General features: G+C 39.7%; 1 protein-coding gene across 1 annotated transcript in view; it reads left to right on the top strand.

The window, feature by feature from the left end:
• Nucleotides 1-18074, top strand: part of cacul1 (CDK2 associated cullin domain 1) — a 117086-nt gene that overhangs the window by 23716 nt on the left and 75296 nt on the right. The window lies entirely within an intron of this gene.

The raw sequence follows: 18074 nt of genomic DNA, 5'->3' as shown, positions 1-18074 counted from the left end.
GTGCATTTCCTTTATGTTCAGACTCATTTGAGCAATTTTCTTGATTGATAAACCATTCCATATTTGTTTTTAATCAACTTTTTTCTGAGATCCCATACATTTTGTTCACAAGTCTCTCTGAGCTGCTCAAATGTTATTAACATGCAACAACCCAAACCAAACTTAATTTCAACAGTAACAAAGATTGATCAGTTATAACAAAGTGACAACTGAGTAGCCAGGTTATTCAAACTGTAAAATCATAAATACTTCTCACTTTTATTTTGAACGTTTACCCATTTGTTTGCATGGTAAGTGACAGCATTTCAAAAGTAATTTGTTTGCTGTGAAGGCTTTGGAATATCTTGCATAACTTATTGAAGTACTGTGTAAATGGAGAATACTTAACATTGTTCACCTTGTTCACCTGTTTAAGCAGTTAACTCAAATCTAAATTTTGTGTGGACCCAGCCTTTGCTTATGATGTTTCATTTGGATCCTGGGATTTACAAAAAAAGGAACAGATAAAATTGAGAGCAGTTAAATTAAAATTTTAAAGAATAAACAAAGTAGCTCTTTTATGGCAATATATAATTTAAACTCAAAAATAGAAGCACATTCCCCAGAAAGTTGTGTACTTTATTCTTTTCTTCTTTCATGGATGTGGGTGTTGCTTGCAAGGCCAGCATTTGTTGCCTATCCCTAATTGCCCTTGAACTGGGTGGATTGCTCAATCATTTCAGAGTGCATTCAAAAGTCAGCCACATTGCTGGGGGTCTACACTCTCATGTAGTTCAGACTGGGTACGCTTGGCTAATTTCCTTTTGTAGTGGCGTTCACTGACATTAGTGAAAGTAACTCATTTTATTTAAATGACAATGGATAATAGCAATCACAGAGACCAACTTTTTGTAGAATCATTGAATCACCAGACAGGGATTTTAATTCTAGGTTTTCTTTAAATTCCACCAGCTGCTGCGGGTTTATTGAATCACTGAAATTATTGGCTCTGATTAACTTGATATTAATTGCATATGCAATTCCATAAAACTTACAACCTCTGACCCATTGTAACCAATGGCATAGGATATCTGAGTTGCTTAGTGTATGTGCCTATGCCAAGCACACATCAGAGGCCATACAATTCCATGCACAAATTTGTTAAGTTCACACCTGAATGAGTTAGTTTTGTATTCCTAAGGCTCAATTGAGCATTTAGTTTGGTATTCAAGAAATATAAATTAATCTCTGCCTATCTGTAGGAAGCTTGCCAATTAACTAGTAACAAACTTAAGTGAAAAACGCTGTTAATTATTTTCCTCAAATATCACAATGAATTGGTCAGTCAGCAAAGTTCTCTTTTTTTTTAATGTATTTATTAAGATCATGAAGTCTGTCTTTGAACTGTTTGCAGTGCAAGTTTTTTAAAAAATCCTTTGCGGTAAGAGTATTGCTGGTTAAGCCATTATTTACTATCTGTCCTTCACTGCACTTGAGCCACTCCAGTGCATGTGATGTAGATATATCCAGAGTATCAATAGGAATTTTGAAATAGCACTAGCGAAAGATTGGTGGTATTGGATATGTGGCTTGAAGGGCAACTTTCGGGTTAGTGTCCCCATGCATCTGCTGCTCAGTCCTTCTGGTTGATGGAGTTTGCAGGTTTAGTACTGTAGATGAAACCTCATGACTGCAGTGATGTGTAGAAAGCACGATGCCTCTGTGTCTTGGTGCTGATGGAAGTGGATATTTAAGATGATAGATGGGGCACATATTAAATGGGTAACTTGGTCCGGATGGTGTTATTGAAGCAGCGCTCTTCCAGACAAAATTCCTGACTTGATAGCACTGTCAATGACCTCTTCAATCATGTTACTGGTGAGCGAGGATCAATTGATAGGGATAGTAATTGCCAAGATTTAATTTGTCTTCCTTTTTGTGAACAGGACATACCTGGACAATGTCCACATTGCTGGGTATATGTCAGTATTGTATCTGTACTGGAAAAGCTTGACTATGTGTGCAGTTAATTCTGGAGTGCGTCTTAAATACTGTTGCTGGAATGTTGTCAGAACCCTTAGCCCTTCACAATATTCAGTGCCTTCAGTTATCTCTTGACATCGCGTAGGTTGAATTGACTGGCCTCTAATTTTGGGGATGTTGGGAGGAGGCATGATTGATCATCCGCTTGATCACTTCTGGCTGAAGATGACTGCGACTGCTCCATGTTGTCTTTTGCACAGATATTCATGATTTGAAGTTGTGAACCTGTTTAATTCTGAAAGCTGTGATAGTAAGTTTGCGGATGACTCCGAAATTGGTGATATAGTGGACTGTGAAGAAAGTTATCTAAGAGTACAACAAGATATTGATCAACTGGGCCAGTGGGCTGAGAAGTAGCAGTTAAGAGTTCAATTTAGATGAAAGTGAGTTGTTGCATTTTGGTAAGGTGAACCAGAGACCTGGGGACTGTTGTCAAACAGAGGGACCTAGGGGTGCAACCTAGTTCCATGAAAGCAGACTTGCGGTTAGAAGGCATTTGGCATGCATGTCTTTATTGGTTAGAACATCAAGTGTAGGAGTTGGGACATCATGTTGTGACTGTACGAGACATTGGTAATGCCATTTTTAGAATACTGTGTACAGTTCTGGTCGCCCTCTTATAGGAAGGACCCTGTAAATTTTTTCTGTATCCTTTCTAGTTTAACAAGGATGTTGCTGGGACTGGAGGGATTGAGGTATAAGGAGAGGCTAGATAGGCTGGGACTTCTTTCTCTGGAGCATTGGAGGTTGAGGGGTGAACTCGGAGAACTTTATAAACTTGTGAGAGGCATAGATAATGTGAATCTTTTTTCAATGATAGGCAGTCTAAAACTAGAGGCAGTGGGTTTAAGGTGAGGGAGGAAAGATTGAAAAAGGACCTGAGGGGCAACTTTTTCCAAATAGTGTGGTGCATGTATGGAATGAGTTACCAGAAGAAGTGGCAGAGGCAGGTACAATTACAATATTTAAAAGACATTTGAACAGATGCATGAACAGGAAAGGTTTAGAAAGATATGGGGCAAATGCTGGCAAATTGGATTAATTCAGTTTAGGAAACCTGGTTGGCCTAAATGAGTTCGACCGAAGGATCTCTTTCTGTGTTGTATGACTCTGAGCCTAAGCAGAAAATAAGATGGTGTTCCTCCAGCTTACATTGTGCTTTGCTGGAACACTATAGCAGGCTGAGGCCCAAAATTTATAGTGTTGGAGCAAGATGGTTTATTGAAAATGGCAAGCACCTGGAAGACCAGAGTCATTCTCATGGACACAGTGAGCTGTTTTGTAGAGCAGAGGTGTTTGGCTAAGTGGTCACCCAATCTGCTTTTGGGTCTCAACAAAGGTACAGGTGATCACATTGTGAGCAGTGACTGATGTAAACTTGATTGAAAGAAGTACTAGTAAACTATTTCTTAACCTGGAAAGTGTTTGAAATATTTTGCTTTCATTCAATACCCCAGCTTTTTGGTAACGGTAGAATAGGATTACACCATACTGCTATGAGGTTATCTTCTCAACATTTACCCTGTATTGCCCCCTCAAAACTTTGCTTGTCTGATGGTATTATTGAAGCATCCAAGAATATAAGAAGTGTGGCAGGGTCATTGTTAAAAAGGTGCTTCCACTCATAGGAGTATCTCAAACTGGGTGACATGGTTACAAATTAAGGGGACAATCATTTGAAACTGAGATGCGTATGTATTTTGTCTCTCAGAGGGTGATGAATGTCTGGAATTCATCAAAAGATTGTAGTGGATCACAAAAATATTTAAAGAGGAGGTGGGTCGAGTTTTGAACTGTCAAGGAGGGCTATAACTGGCTCAAACACAAGAGGGGTTGAGATTAGATAAATCAGCCATGAACTAGTGGAATGGCAGGACAAGCTTAAGAGACTGAATAACTTAATCCTCTGAATTTTTTATGCTTTTGTATTCAATGACAATTTATAAGAACATATCCCTGCAGCTGCTAATACTGTGTGTTGTGGGCGCTTCCTTTTGAGTTGCTAGATCTGCTTAAAATCTATCCCATTTTGCTTAATGGGTGCTATACTATACAGCAAAAGGTATTCTCACAAGGACTGTGTGTTAGTCTCTGCTGCCAGGACAGTCAATGGATGGCTGCATCTGTGACAGTTAGATTGGTGAGGAGAGGGTAAGTAGAGTTTGCCTCCTGTTGGTTTATACAGCTGCACTGGCCACAGATGGAGCCTCCCAGCAATGTCTTTTAGGATAGTCTGCCTGATCACAACTGGTGCTGATGAGTCATTCTTGAGATGAACATTGAAAGAGCCCACTCATAGCTTATCGTGCCCTTTTCCCTGTTGTTGCTTTTCCCAATTGGTGTTCATCATGCAGAAGTACTGATTTATCACCTGACTGTTGGGTGGGGATGTTGACTAGCATTTAGGTGGTAATCAGCAGGAAGTTTCCTTGGTCATGTTCAACCTTATGTCATGAGAGTTCATAGGGTCTGCAGTCAACATTTTAGTCTCCCAGGGCACCACCCTCCCAAATGTGTATGTTATTATGCAGCCAACTGGTGGGTCTATCCTTTTGGTGGTCCAGCTCCTACTAAAAGATGGTGATGGTCATGTCTGGAAGCTTGTCTCTAAGTTATGATTCAGCATGTATGACTGGGTTAGGATGTTGCATGATGTTTCCAGGTATGGAAGGTTTGAGTTTTGAAGAAAAGCTGGGACTTTGTTCACTGGAGTGTATGAGTTTGAGAGGCAACCTTGTAGAAGTTTATAAAATGAGAGGTATACATAGTTACTGGTAGTTGTCTTTTCCCTAAGGTGTGGAATGTCAACACAAGAGGGTGCATTTTTAAGGTGAGAGGAGCGAGATTTAATAACTACATGAGGGGCAAATCTTTTACATAGAGGGTGGTTCATGCATGGAATGAACTTCCTGAAGAAGTGGTGGATGTGAGTACAATTATGTTTAAAAGACATTTGGCTAAGTACATGAATAGGAAAGGCTTGGAAGGATATGGGCCTGGAACAGGCAGGTGGGACCAGTTTAGCTCAGCATGGACTGTTTGGTAAAAGGCTGCTTTATCAGTCTATGACTAGTCAATGACACAGTCTCAAGTTTGGCACAAATCTCACAGATGTTAATAATGAAGAGTCTGTACTGGGCTTGCTATTGTTTTTGTTGCCTAGGCCAGTGCTGAGTGGTTTTGTTCCTTTTTCAAACATCTTGTGGTTTAACATACTGATTGGTTTGTGAGGATATTTTGGAGGATACTTAAAATGTTGCTTGCATTTAATGTGGAACTGGTGTCACAGGTTGGCAGATCAGCTAAGCATGCCCAGTTTCCTTCCTTAAAGGACATTGATTAGTGAACCAAATGTATTTTTTTGCAGCAATGGATGGTCATTTCATGGTCATCATTTTGACTAGCTTTTAGGTTCAATTAATACATTTTGAACTATGTTCCACCAACTGCTGTGGTGGGATTTGAACTCAAACTCTTACGACGTGAGGTAAACCTTCCTGCTTAATTTTAATACCGGCAACATAAAAGATCCCATGCAGTAATCTGTAAAACTCAAGTGCCAAGAAATATGTAAAGTAAAAATTAACAACTTAATTTCTTAAAGTATAACTGAGAATAATTTACTAACAACTATTTACAATTGCCTCCTCTAAACAAGTGCCTCTCAATTCTGACTAGCAGTCTACATCTGTTGGTCTGGTGGCAGTTCTCCTCCCACTTGTTCAATTTTCCCTGAACCTGTACCCCAAAGCATCAAATTGTGTCATTGGCTTTTAAGATTGTCAATATATTCATTTCAGACTTGTTTGGCATTTGGGATTTTTTTGGGTTATAATTTAAACTGATTGGCCTAATTTGAATCTGTGTTGTTTCCAGACAACCAGCTACCCCAGTAGCTGGAGCATGTGTTACATTGTGCCTTATTAAGGACATAAAATCTGATTGAAGATTTGTAGCTCGGGTATCCGTTGTTGTGGTTCTGCTCGCCGAGCTGGAAGTTTTTGCTGCAAACGTTTCGTTCCCTGGCTAGGGAACATCATCAGTGCTGTTGGAGCCTCGTGTGAAGCGCTGCTTTGATGTTTCTTCCGGTATTTATATTGGTTTGTTCTTGCCGCTTCCGGGTGTCAGTTTCAGCTGCAGTGATTTGTATGTGGGGTCCAGGTCGATGTGTCTGTTGATGGATGTTCTTGCCGTTTCCGGGTGTCAGTTTCAGCTGTAGTGGTTTGTATATGGTGTCCAGGTCACTTGGTGCTGTCACTGCTAGTTTGTACTCTTAAAGTGCACCCACATCTTCATAACAATACACACAGAGCAGTGGCTGGGACCTTGCTAAAGAATTTTAGAAGATTACGACTAAGGCATTATTTTTTCAACCATTATCAGAATGATGTTATTATGATGATGCTGATCGTTTAACAAAGTTTATGTTGTCTTTGTTCTTTTTTCAAGTCTTGTACAAGGCAGAGTTGCCAAGAGGTCTGGGTTGGGTGGGTTTTAGGACCAATTTGATTATACCTAAAAGACTTTCAAGTTTAAAAAACACTTATGCCATGAAGGGGGAGTGGCCAGTTCTCTCAGCTTAACTTTTCTCTGGTTTGGTTTGGGTTTTAGCAGTCTAGCTGTTCAGAGAAAGTATGGTAAAAACAAGGACTGCAGATGCTGGAAACCAGAGTCGAGATTAGAGTGGTGCTGGAAAAGCACAGCAGGTCAGGCAGCATTCGAGGAGCAGGAAAATCGACGTGGCAAAAGCCCTTCATCAGGAATAGAGGACGGAAGCTTGCAGAGTGGAGAGATCAGTCAGTTTTGAGGCTGTTGGTCAAAGAAACTGCAACATGGATCCATGCTAAATCTCTCTGCCATCTCTCTTTCCGATATCTCTCTTGTAAAACCCTGTGTTTGATTTTTCCTTTTTTGTGAAGGGGTGTTTATGGGGATTGTTGCAAGTAGTTGGAACAGCATTAATTTGGGATAATCTGTGAGGTTTTCGGGTAGGTTAAATTATTCTAAATTTGGTTCTGATTTGTTTCTGTTTCATTTGGTAATCTTGGGGGGGAGAAAAATTGTGTTTTGTTGAAAACTGTTTTGTTGAATATGAAACAGCTTGAGTTAGAGACAAAAGACAAGGGAAGGGCAACAGAAATGAAACAGTTTGAATTACAATTAAAAGCAAAGAAACAGAGAGGGAAGAGAGAGCGTGCAAAGGAAGAGAGGGAGTTTGAACTTCAGGAATTGGTACTTAGACAGGTAAGTCAGCTTGACAGGAAAGTCAGATTAGCGGGATGGAGATGAAGGCTGATGGTAAGCTTACTGAGGAAGAGAGTGAGGGTGTGCAAACTCATGGTAGCCAAAGGCCTGGTGGGGGTTCTGTTTAAGTATATTTATGCATTGCCTAAATTTGATGAGAAGGACGTGGAAGCCTTTTTCATCTAATTTGAAAAGATGGCGAAACAAATGAGGCGGCCAGTGACCATGTGAGTTTTGTGTAGGTAGAGGAAGTGAGGTGAGAAAGCTGCATCAGAATATACAACCTGGTTGGAGATTGGTTAAGGACGAAGTGCCAGATCTTCTTTAACCATATACCTGCCAAGATAAAGAGGTTACAGTAATAAGAGATACAGGATCCTCTCAATCCTTGCTGTTGAAAGATGAAGAGATATGTACCTTTGAAGGACTGTTGTTAGAAAAGATACTAGTAATGGGAATCCATGGTGAGACAACCACTCAATTATGTAGAGTGAGGTTAGAGTGTCTAGTGAAGATTGGAGAAGTTGTGGTGGGGGTACTGGCCAAACTCTCAGCTCCAGGAATACAATTTGTCCTTCGTAACGATATAGCTGGTTCGCAGGTGCCTACTGTGGTTGAAAAGCCAGAGGAAACTCAGGGCAAGTGAACTATTGCAGTACACACATCCTGCACATCCTGGGATGGGATTTTTCCTGATTCTGTGATAACAAAGTCACAGTCACCAGTTGAAACAAGAGAGTATAGATAAGTTGAAATGGAATTAGCAGAGACCCTGTTTGATCAAATGGTTGAGACAAACAAGGAGCAGATAGATGACAAAGCAGACATCTATAGCTCACATAAATTAACTGGGTTACGGCAAAAAGATAAAAATTCAAAGCAATTTATCAAAAGGTATACACAAAAAATGTATCCCTGAATGTTACTAACTTAAAAATGATGTCTTAATGAGGAAGTGGAGACCATCACATGGGCAGATGAGAAATGGGCAGATGTTCATCAAGTCGTATTGCCATTGCGTTATGAAAAGCAGGTATGTGAATGGTGCATGAATTACTGGTAGGGTGTCATTTATGAGTGAGAAAAACCCAAGCTAAAATACAAAAATTTTTTTACTGTCCTGGACTGCACAAGGATGTAGTTGAATTTTACCAGACATTTCATATATGTCAGGTGGTTGAAAAACTATAGGCAGTAATGAAATCTGCATCTTTAATACCTATTCCTACATTTGAGAAAGCTTTTACAAGAGTCTTAGTTGATTGTGTAGGACCCAAACCTAAAACATATCGTAGGAGTGAGTATTTGTTAACAATAATTTATGTCTCCACTAGATTTCCAGAGGCCGTTCCATTATGCAATATCACAGCTAAAAGAATTACAGAGGAATTACTCAAAGCTTTCACTAGATGCGGGGCTACCCACAGAGAGAGAGTCAAATTAAGGGTCAAACTTTACATCAAAATTTTCTGAAGACGTTATGGACAGTTTAGGAATAAAACAATGTTTTTACCTCATAGATTTGCAATGACTGCAGATGCTGGAAACCAGATTCTGGATTAGTGGTGCTGGAAGAGCACAGCAGTTCAGGCAGCATCCAAGGAGCAGCGAAATCGACGTTTCGGGCAAAAGCCCTTCATCGGGAATAACGGCCCTGATGAAGGGCTTTTGCCCGAAACATCGATTTCGCTGTTCCTTGGATGCTGCCTGAACTGCTGTGCTCTTCTAGCATCACTAATCCAGAATGCAAATCTAATGCATACCATCCAAAGTTGCAGGGAGCATTAGAAAGGTGGCATCAGATATTAAAGACCATGTTGAGGGCTGTTAGTCAAGACTGCCTAGATGATTCTGACAAGGGAATTCCATTTGTATTTTTTTTTACGATCAGGAATGCACCAAATTAATCGATCAGTTAGTTTTTGGTCATGAAGTGAGAGGATCACTAAAATTGATTAAGGAAAAACTGGGTAAATCAGAATTCAGACCACATATTTGGACAATATGTCAAATAGAGCTGGGGAGTTGGCTAGATAGCATTTAAAAGTATCACAACATACAATGAAATGGGAAACAGATGAGCAATCAAAAACTCACAATTTTGCTATCATCCATAAGGTGTTAGTGTTACTTCCAGTGTTAGGTGAACCCTTTAAAATCAAGGTTTAGTGGACCTTATCAAGTTGAAAGGAGATTGAGTGAGGTGAACTATTTGATAAGATCTCCAGACAAAGCAATCTCTGTGTCATGTGAATGTGCTCAAAAGGTATTTTGACAGTGAAGGAAAGCCAAAGGAGACTGTGTTATTGGTTTCAACACAGAGAATTCAGAGGATTCTGAATTGGACATTCCTCAAATTAAATTGGAAAATGAGGAAGTGTCAAAAATTGGGATAAATTATTGAGTTACCTTCCAGAGGAAATACAAAATTACCTGAAAGAGTTATTGCTATCGCATGGGGAGACGCATGGAAATTAGTATAATGCAAGATGTAGATATAGGAGATGCTTTTCCGATTAAGCAACATCCTTAAAGCATAACCCTTAAAAGTTGGCACAGGTTCAAAGAGAGATTGAATGCATGCTCCAAGACGGCATAATTGATGTGGATTACAGTAACTGGAGCTCGCCCATAATAAAGGCGTCAAGACCTGATGGTACCCAATGGTTGTGTGTGGACTATCGCAAAGTCAATGCAGTTACAAAGTCTGATGCATATTCAATTCTGAGTTTGGAAGACAGTACTGAAAAGGTGTGACAAGGTGTTTCTAAGTTGGATTTGCTCAGAGGGTACAGACAGGTACCTTTGTCTGAAAGAGCGAAGACAGTTTTGGCTTTTGTAACAGGAGTGGACTGTATCAGCTTAAAGTTGTGCCATTTGCTTTGAAAAATGCACCAGCCACATTTCAGAGACTAACCAATAAGGTCATTTGCAGATTATCCAATTGTGTCCTACATCTAGAAGACCTGATTATTTTTAGTCACACATGGAAGGAACATTTGCAACATTTATTAGAATCATTCGATTGACTCTGGAGGCAGGCTTAGTGATAAACTTAGCTAGAAGTAAATTTACCGAAGCCCAAGTCACCTTCCAGCGCCATGTTATTGGACATGAACAAATGGTCCAATGGAATACAAAACCAAAGAGGTAATTAGGGAGTTTCCCATACCATCAACAAAAAGAGCAGTATTACTACCATTCCTGGGATTGAGTGGATTTTCTCAGAAATTCATACCAAGTTTTAGCCGTGTGGCTGTACCACTCTGAATTGCTAAAGAAAAACAAGATGTTTTAGTGGACTGTCAGAAGGCATTTGACAGCCTGAGAGCTGTGTTAACCACTGCCCTGGTGTTAGCCAGTGACTAATGCACTCAACCTGCGCATCAGTGAACACTTCAGGGCAATTTAGCATGGCCAATCCACCCTAACCTGCACATCCCTGGACACTACGGGACATGATTGCTTCATATATTACTGGTAACATAAACACTGAAATGTTGTAACCCCAACAGCAAGCTCAAAGTCTCCTTCTCAACTGTCGAATATTTTCACTGATGAATGTTCAATTTTCTGGAGAAACACCCAGTAGGTCTTTCTATCTTTGCATCTTTCCTGTAAGAGCACCGCATTGACACTACATCACTTGCGAAAATTGTGCATGTGGCAGAACGAGAAAATGTGATTGTCGATGCATTGTCGGGACTTGAATGTGAAATGGAGGTGTTCAGTGACAGGAGAAAAATAGACTGAAACAGAATGTAATAGGGCAAGTTTGCATGATTATTGTCAATGAAATATATGGATGTTGTCATGTCTTGACAATTTGATATTAAGGAGTTTTAAAATGAGGCCATCTTTGGATAGTGATGGTTCAATTTCCTTCGGGGGGGGGGGGCTGGTATTGTAATAACATGCTCCCCCCTGTCTCATAATCTGTTAAAGTATGAGTGACAGAGAACATCCAAATTCCACTATCTAAAGAAAATAATTTTGATTTATTCTTTAACTCTTAAAGTAACATTAAACAGCAACTATTCACAACTCTAAGCCGCACTTTCTCTAACTGTTTATTAGCTGTCTCCAACTCTATAACAATATATTGTTCCAATAAAACACTTATTAAACTTACATCAACTTAATGTCAAAAACCATAAAGCAGCTGTTGTCTCTGATGTCTGTCGTCTTCCAGCTGAAGCTCTCCCTGAGTTGTCTTCCTTCTTATTGTAAAGATGTTTCATATGAAAAGGTACCCTTGTTAGAGAGTTTTTCAAATGGCAGTTGCTCTGTCTGACTTCAAACTGCTTGCCTTTTTTATATCTCCAACTTGGGATCATCTCCTTGGCTCGATATTGGCAAAACAATAAATTCAAACTTGATTTGGTATTAGTATCCTGGGGCATAGTTTAAACTAATTAAATTCAAATTGTTGTCAAAACAACAACCAACTCCAGTATCTATTTCACAGCCAAGTGTTGCATATTTTCAATTTTCGAGTACACTGTGGAACTGGTTAGTCATATGATAGATGCTTGTAACCTCTCAGTGCAAAACAGCATCTCTCTCTCTTAAAGGTATATTACACACCTTCAACTCCATAGCAGTATGATGATGCTCTTTTAACAAGGTGTATGTTTTTTTTCAAAAGTGTTGTATGAGGCAGAGTTACTGAGAGGCATGGTTTGGATGGGCTTTAGGGCCAATTTGATTATACCCAACAGATACTAACTCAGGCAAAAGGCTTTCAAGTCTTAAAAAAAACATGTACCATGAAAGGGGAGTGGTCAGTTCTCCCAGCTTAGCTTTTCTCTGGTTCGGTTTGGGTTTTAGCAGTCTAGCTGTTCAGAGAAAGCTGTCAGTCAGTTTTGAGGCTGCTGGTCAAAGAAACAGTGCCATGCCGAATCTCTGTCATCTCTCTTATAAGACTCTGTTTGATTTTTCCTTTTTTTGTGAAGTGATGTTCATGGGGATTGTTACAAATAGCTGGAACAGCATCACTAAATTGGGATAAGTTGTCAGATTTTCAGACAGGTTATTCTATATTTGGTTTTCTTTTGTTTGTGTTTCATTTGGTAATCTTGCAAATAAACTGTATTGTTTAAAACTAAGTGGTTGGGTCAGCTGCATCACTTCTAGAATATCTACCTAACATCTCCTTGAAACAACTAGCAAAGTTCTGGTCCAGGGTACTTTTTTGAAATATTTTGAGGAGGCCTGGCCCGGTCCATAACTACTGTCAAACTGGTAAAGGTGAAAAAATGGCTTACAAGAATGTTAGTGAGACTGGAAGGTTTGGATTACGAAAAGAGGCTGGATAGCCTGGGACTTTTTTCCTTCCTGGAGTGTAGAATGCTGAGGGGTGACCTAACAGAGGTTGACAAAATCACGAGGGGCGTAGATAAGGTGACTATCCAGGGCATAGGTTTAAGGTGAGAGGGGAAAGATTTAAAATGGACCTGAGGGCCAGCGTTTCACACAGACGGTGGTGTATAGGGGACGAGTCACTAGGTTAAGTGGTTGAGGTGGGTACAATTACAATATTTAGAAGATAGTTGGACAGCTGCATGGGTAGGAAAGGTTTAGAGGGATATGGGATAAACACAGGGAAATGGGACTAGTACAATATAGGAAACCTGGTCAGTGTGAACAAGTTGAGCTGAAGGGTCTGTTTCCATGCTGTAGGACACTATGATTTCATTTAAGACCCAATGATGAAGGCTATCAGATACAGAGAATCTCTGAGCCATTAATTCCATTACTTTCTTTCACTTTTTTCTCTAGGACTATAAAGAATAGGAGCAGGTGTGAATCTTTCTGCCCATTACCATTCAATGAGATTGTAGATGATCTCCTAACCCTCAACTCCTTTCCTATCTTTGCCCCATCAGCCTTGACCCCTTTACTGTTTTTTTAAAAAAACTCTCACGTCCTTTAATATATTTATCATGTATCTGTCATGACAATTATGTAATTCTTGACTATTTCTACTTATCTCTCAGTTATCAATCCATTTTATTATGAGTGCTGTTTACATTCAGGAAAAGAGCCATTAATCATGTCTTTGTTTGGAGATAAATGGTTGGCGTACACGTGTTGGACCAAAGTGTCTCTGTGCTGTTTGACTCCGACTTTCTTTCCTACTCTGATATTATTTGCTAGTGAACCTGTTTTGTTTATACATTCTGTCCCTTCCTGTCGTTCTCTGTTACCTGTCGCTCTGTTGCTACCCTGCACTAAGGCCTTGTCTTACATAACTCCAATTTTTAAAAGATGTTATTTTACCCACCATTATCATTTTTTACTTTGTCCAATGTTGGAGATGAAGCATGACATGCAATATGTCATTTAGAATAAAATGATTAGATTTAATTATAGAATTACTGCATATATTCGTATAAAAGTCTATTTTGTTTTAGACTATTTTTAAAGGTTCAATTTATAGGGTCAACTTATTACATGGGCACTAGTTTTGAGGGGCTGAAATTCATGCTGCAGTTCAAAACAGTATTATTAGCAGAAGTCGATTTGATTGCTTAACAAATCCTGGGTAAAGAAAAAATTCACAGTGAATTATGGGAGAAGTATTTACTGGATAAAAGCAATAGCTCCTTGGAAGTGGAGTCGCGGGTAGATAGGATAGTGAAGAAGGCATTTGGTATGCTTTCCTTTATTGGTCAGAGTATTGAGTACAGGAGTTGGGAGGTCATGTTGCAGTTGTACAGGACATTGGTTAGGCTACTGTTGGAATATTGCGTGCAATTCTGGTCGTCTTCCTATCGGAAAGATGTTGTGCAACTTGAAAGGGTTCAGAAAAGATTTGCAAGGATGTTGCCAAGGTTGGAGGATTTGAGGAGAGGCTGAACCGACTGGGGCTGTTTTCCCTGAAGTGTTGGAGGCTGAGGGGTTTACAAAATTATGAGGGGCATAGATAGAATAAATAGACACAGTTTTTTTTTCCCTGGGTTGGGGGAATCCAGAACTAGAGGGCATAGGTTTAGGGTGAGGGCGGAAAGATATAAAAGATGCCTAAGGGGCAACGTTTTCACGCAGAGGGTGGTGCGTGTATGAAATGAGCTGCCAGAGGAAGTGGTGGTGGCTGGTACAATTGCAACATTTAAAAGGCATTTAGATGGGTATATGAATAGGAAGGGTTTGGAGGGATATGGGCCGGGTGCTGGCAGGTAGGACTAGGTTGGGTTGGGATATCTAGTCAGCGTGGATGGGTTGGACCGAAGGGTCTGTTTACATGCTGCACATCTATAACTCTGACTCTAATTACTCGTAAATTTTATTTATACCTACCAGTACGAAAATTTAACATGTCAAAGATAGATTGGAATTCTGCAAAATCACACCCATCAACATCGTCATGGCCTGGTATAATGACACATTTAAAATGAAACATTTTAGTAAATTCTGAATGTATAAACATCTTGAACTTTTCAGTCAAATTCTTTCGTTTCCCTCCCATTGTAACAAACGTCAGCAACATTAACAAATTTGTCAAAGAATTAAAGATATGTGTGGCTAATATATCTTACTTTTATTCAGATAAAATGGCTCAATTAAAATTATTAACTTTTTAACGGCATTAACTATATATCCAAAAGTTAACAAAATGCAATAACAACTGATTGACTTAGTACCAGTCTGAATGAATGAATGAATGAAAATGTGCTGTAGTAACCCAAGTGGGCTAAGTGGAGTTATGAATGAATGAATGGAGACGCAATATAGTAAACAAAGTGTGATCAGTAGAGTTACTGGTATAAATGAATGAATGAATGTGATTTTCAGTGGGTTAATGAGAATATACATTTTCCTTTGTAAGGGGTTTATAATGCGTTTATAGTAGGGTTGACGTTTACACGAGATATATGGAAAATACATGATTGTTTGGCCAAAGATAAGGGGTTGACTTTTACATGAGATCGATTTTTAGACGAATATGTATGGTAACACGTTATGGCCATGACAAGTTGGAGCATTGAATTGCTATTAGACATATTACAGTAGACTAAAACCAGTCTGGCTGGCTCGGTTCTTGTTATGCACCAGCATGTGCAGTTTGTGAAATACTTTTGATGATCAGCACTCCTGATTGATCAGATTTGAGCTAAACCTTGCTTTCATACAAGTTGTTGCTCACCAGTCTACACTCAAAAAAAAATCAGTGGCTTACATGGTAAAAGCACAGTTTTCGGAAAGCAAAGTTCATTCTGGTGAAGATTGTGTGTATATGGGACTCTAGAATTGTGTGTTTATAATAGCAAAACTGTTTGTATTTCTTGTTTCAGGAGAGCTACCTCCTTCTGCTTCATTTATTCTTTTAGCCCTTTGGCAGAAACACTGTTTAGTTTATATTTGCTGCTATTCTTTTGCTGGCCTAGGTTTAGCTGGGTGTGCCTTTAGCCTGTTTCTTCCTTTCTCCTTTTCCTGGTTTTTGTTTTAGTATGGTTTACAGAATCACAAAATTATTGCAGTGCAGGCACAGACCATTCAGCCCATCGTATCTTTACTGTCTGTCTGAATCAGCGTTTGACTTAGTAGATGGGTTAGCCATGCTAAATTATGGGGTTACGATGATAGGGCGGTGTGCTCTTTGGAGGCTTCATGCAGATTCAATAGGCTGAATAGCCTCCTTCCACATTGTAGGGGTTCTTTGATTCAGACAGTGCATTTAGACTTTAATAATTCACAGCGTGATTTTTATTTTCTCTCCTATTGGTTTTGTATCCTCTCCCAATTATTACTGACTCTCATTCTCGATCCTTTCTTGATCAGCAGTTGATTGCATTTATATTGTCTGACCTCTTGCTGAAAAGAAAAACTTGTGTAGGCAAAACTTGGAAAGGCAGGTCTTTGAAAGAGCGGTGTGAGATTGCTGAATTTCTTTAATTTCTTCAAAGCTGTAAAATTTATTAAATTATTAAACTTGTTTAGTAAAATAATGATATAATGTGGTTAAAATTTGTCTAACATTGTGTTCCAAATAAATCTCAAAGCCCTACATGGTTACATGTACTTAGTGCTCCAAGACATTATTTTATGCTTGATAACAAGACAGGCTAATCACAGACTGTGCTAAGCCTCATGGACTCCTCACTGCAGTGTACTGATGAATAATAACTGCTGATAAACTGGGAGAACCATTTCTCAGGCTCTTGAAAGGTTATCTGGCCTTGATTTTCCTTTAAACAGTTACGAGCAAGTATCTAGTTTAGCAGAAATGCTTCTGTTTTTCCACAAAACATCTTTTAAAATTGTACAAAGACAATGTTAGTTATTACTTAAATCATTTGTTTATCTGGTAAATATAACATGCTGCCTTTTGAGCAATGCAGCTCAATATTTTGAAAGTCCTTATCCTTTAGATGAGTTTTTCTTTTATTTGATTAATTCCTGAATTCAAAAGTAGTTAACGGCTATTTATGTTTCGATGGAACTTCTAAATGGAAAGTTTTAAATTAATTCCCATTTTATTTAAATAACACATTAATAATACGCAGTGTTGGATTAGATTCCCTACAGTGTGGACACAGGCCCTTTGGCCCAACCAGTCCACACCGACCCTCCGAAGAGTAACCCATTCAGAGCCATTTCCCTCTGACTAACTGACCTAACACTATGGGGCAATTTGGCGTGGCTGATTCACCTAACCTACACGACTTTGGACTGTGGGAGGAAGCCAGAGCACCTGGAGAAAGCCACGCAGACACAGGGAGAATGTGCAAACTCCACATAGACAGTCACCCGAGGCTGGAATCAAACCTGGGACCCTGGTGCTGAGAGACAGCAGTACTAACCACTGTGCCACCCATGAGATAGCTTTGGAAATAGAGTTAACAGCCCTTTCTCTCACCTTGGGATGGAGGGAAAGTCATTAATGAAGTAGCTGAAGCTGAAGCTGCAGCAAAGACGTCTTGGAGCTGAACTGACTGATCTCTAACTCCACAACCATCTTCCTACATGCCAGTGGAGTGTTTGCCCCCTGAAGTTCATTTGATTCCATTTTTGCTAGGGCTCCTTGATACCACACTCAGTCGAATGGGGCATTGGTGTTGAGTGGCTCTGGCGGAACCCAAACTAGGCATCACTGAGCAAGTTATGGCTGAGTAGGTGCTCCTTGATAGCACTATTGATGACACCTACCATCACTTTACTAATAATTGAGAGTAGATTAATGGGACAGTAATTGGCCAGTTTGGAGGTGTCCTGCTTTTTGTGTACCTAGATAATTTTCCACTTACTCGGTGTTGTAACTGACTAGAACAGCTTGGCTATGGGACCTGCAAGTTCTGGAGCAGAAGTGTTCAGTACAATTGCTGGAATATTGTCTGGACTCATAGCTTACACATTATTCAGTGCCTTCATCTGTTTTTTTGATATCATGTGGAGTGAGTCAAGTTGGTTGAAGACTGGTAACTGTGATGCTGGGGCCTACCGGAGGAGCCCAAGATGAATCATCCACTTGGCACTTCTGGCTGAAGATTGCTGGGAATGTTTTAACCTTGAAATTTGCTTTGGTGTGTTCGGCACTTCCGTCATGGTGAATAGGGATATTTGTGGAGCCTTCTTCAGTGACCTATTTAATTGTCCACCACCATTCACAACTGGGTATGGCAAGAGCTTAGGTCTGACCTGTCATTTGTGGGATTGTTTAGCTCTAACACTTGCTGCTTATCCTGTTTGCCATGTAAGTAGTCCTGTTTTGTAATTTTACCATGTTTGACACCTCATTTATTAAGTATGCCTGACATTGCTTCTGGCATGCCCTCCTGCACTTTCCATTGAACTGGGGTTGCTTG

This window comes from Hemiscyllium ocellatum, chromosome 22, assembly GCF_020745735.1.
Source record: "Hemiscyllium ocellatum isolate sHemOce1 chromosome 22, sHemOce1.pat.X.cur, whole genome shotgun sequence".
Lineage (NCBI taxonomy): Eukaryota > Metazoa > Chordata > Chondrichthyes > Orectolobiformes > Hemiscylliidae > Hemiscyllium > Hemiscyllium ocellatum.
Note: the sequence above shows the minus strand (reverse complement) of the source record. Positions and strands in the feature narration are given on the sequence as shown.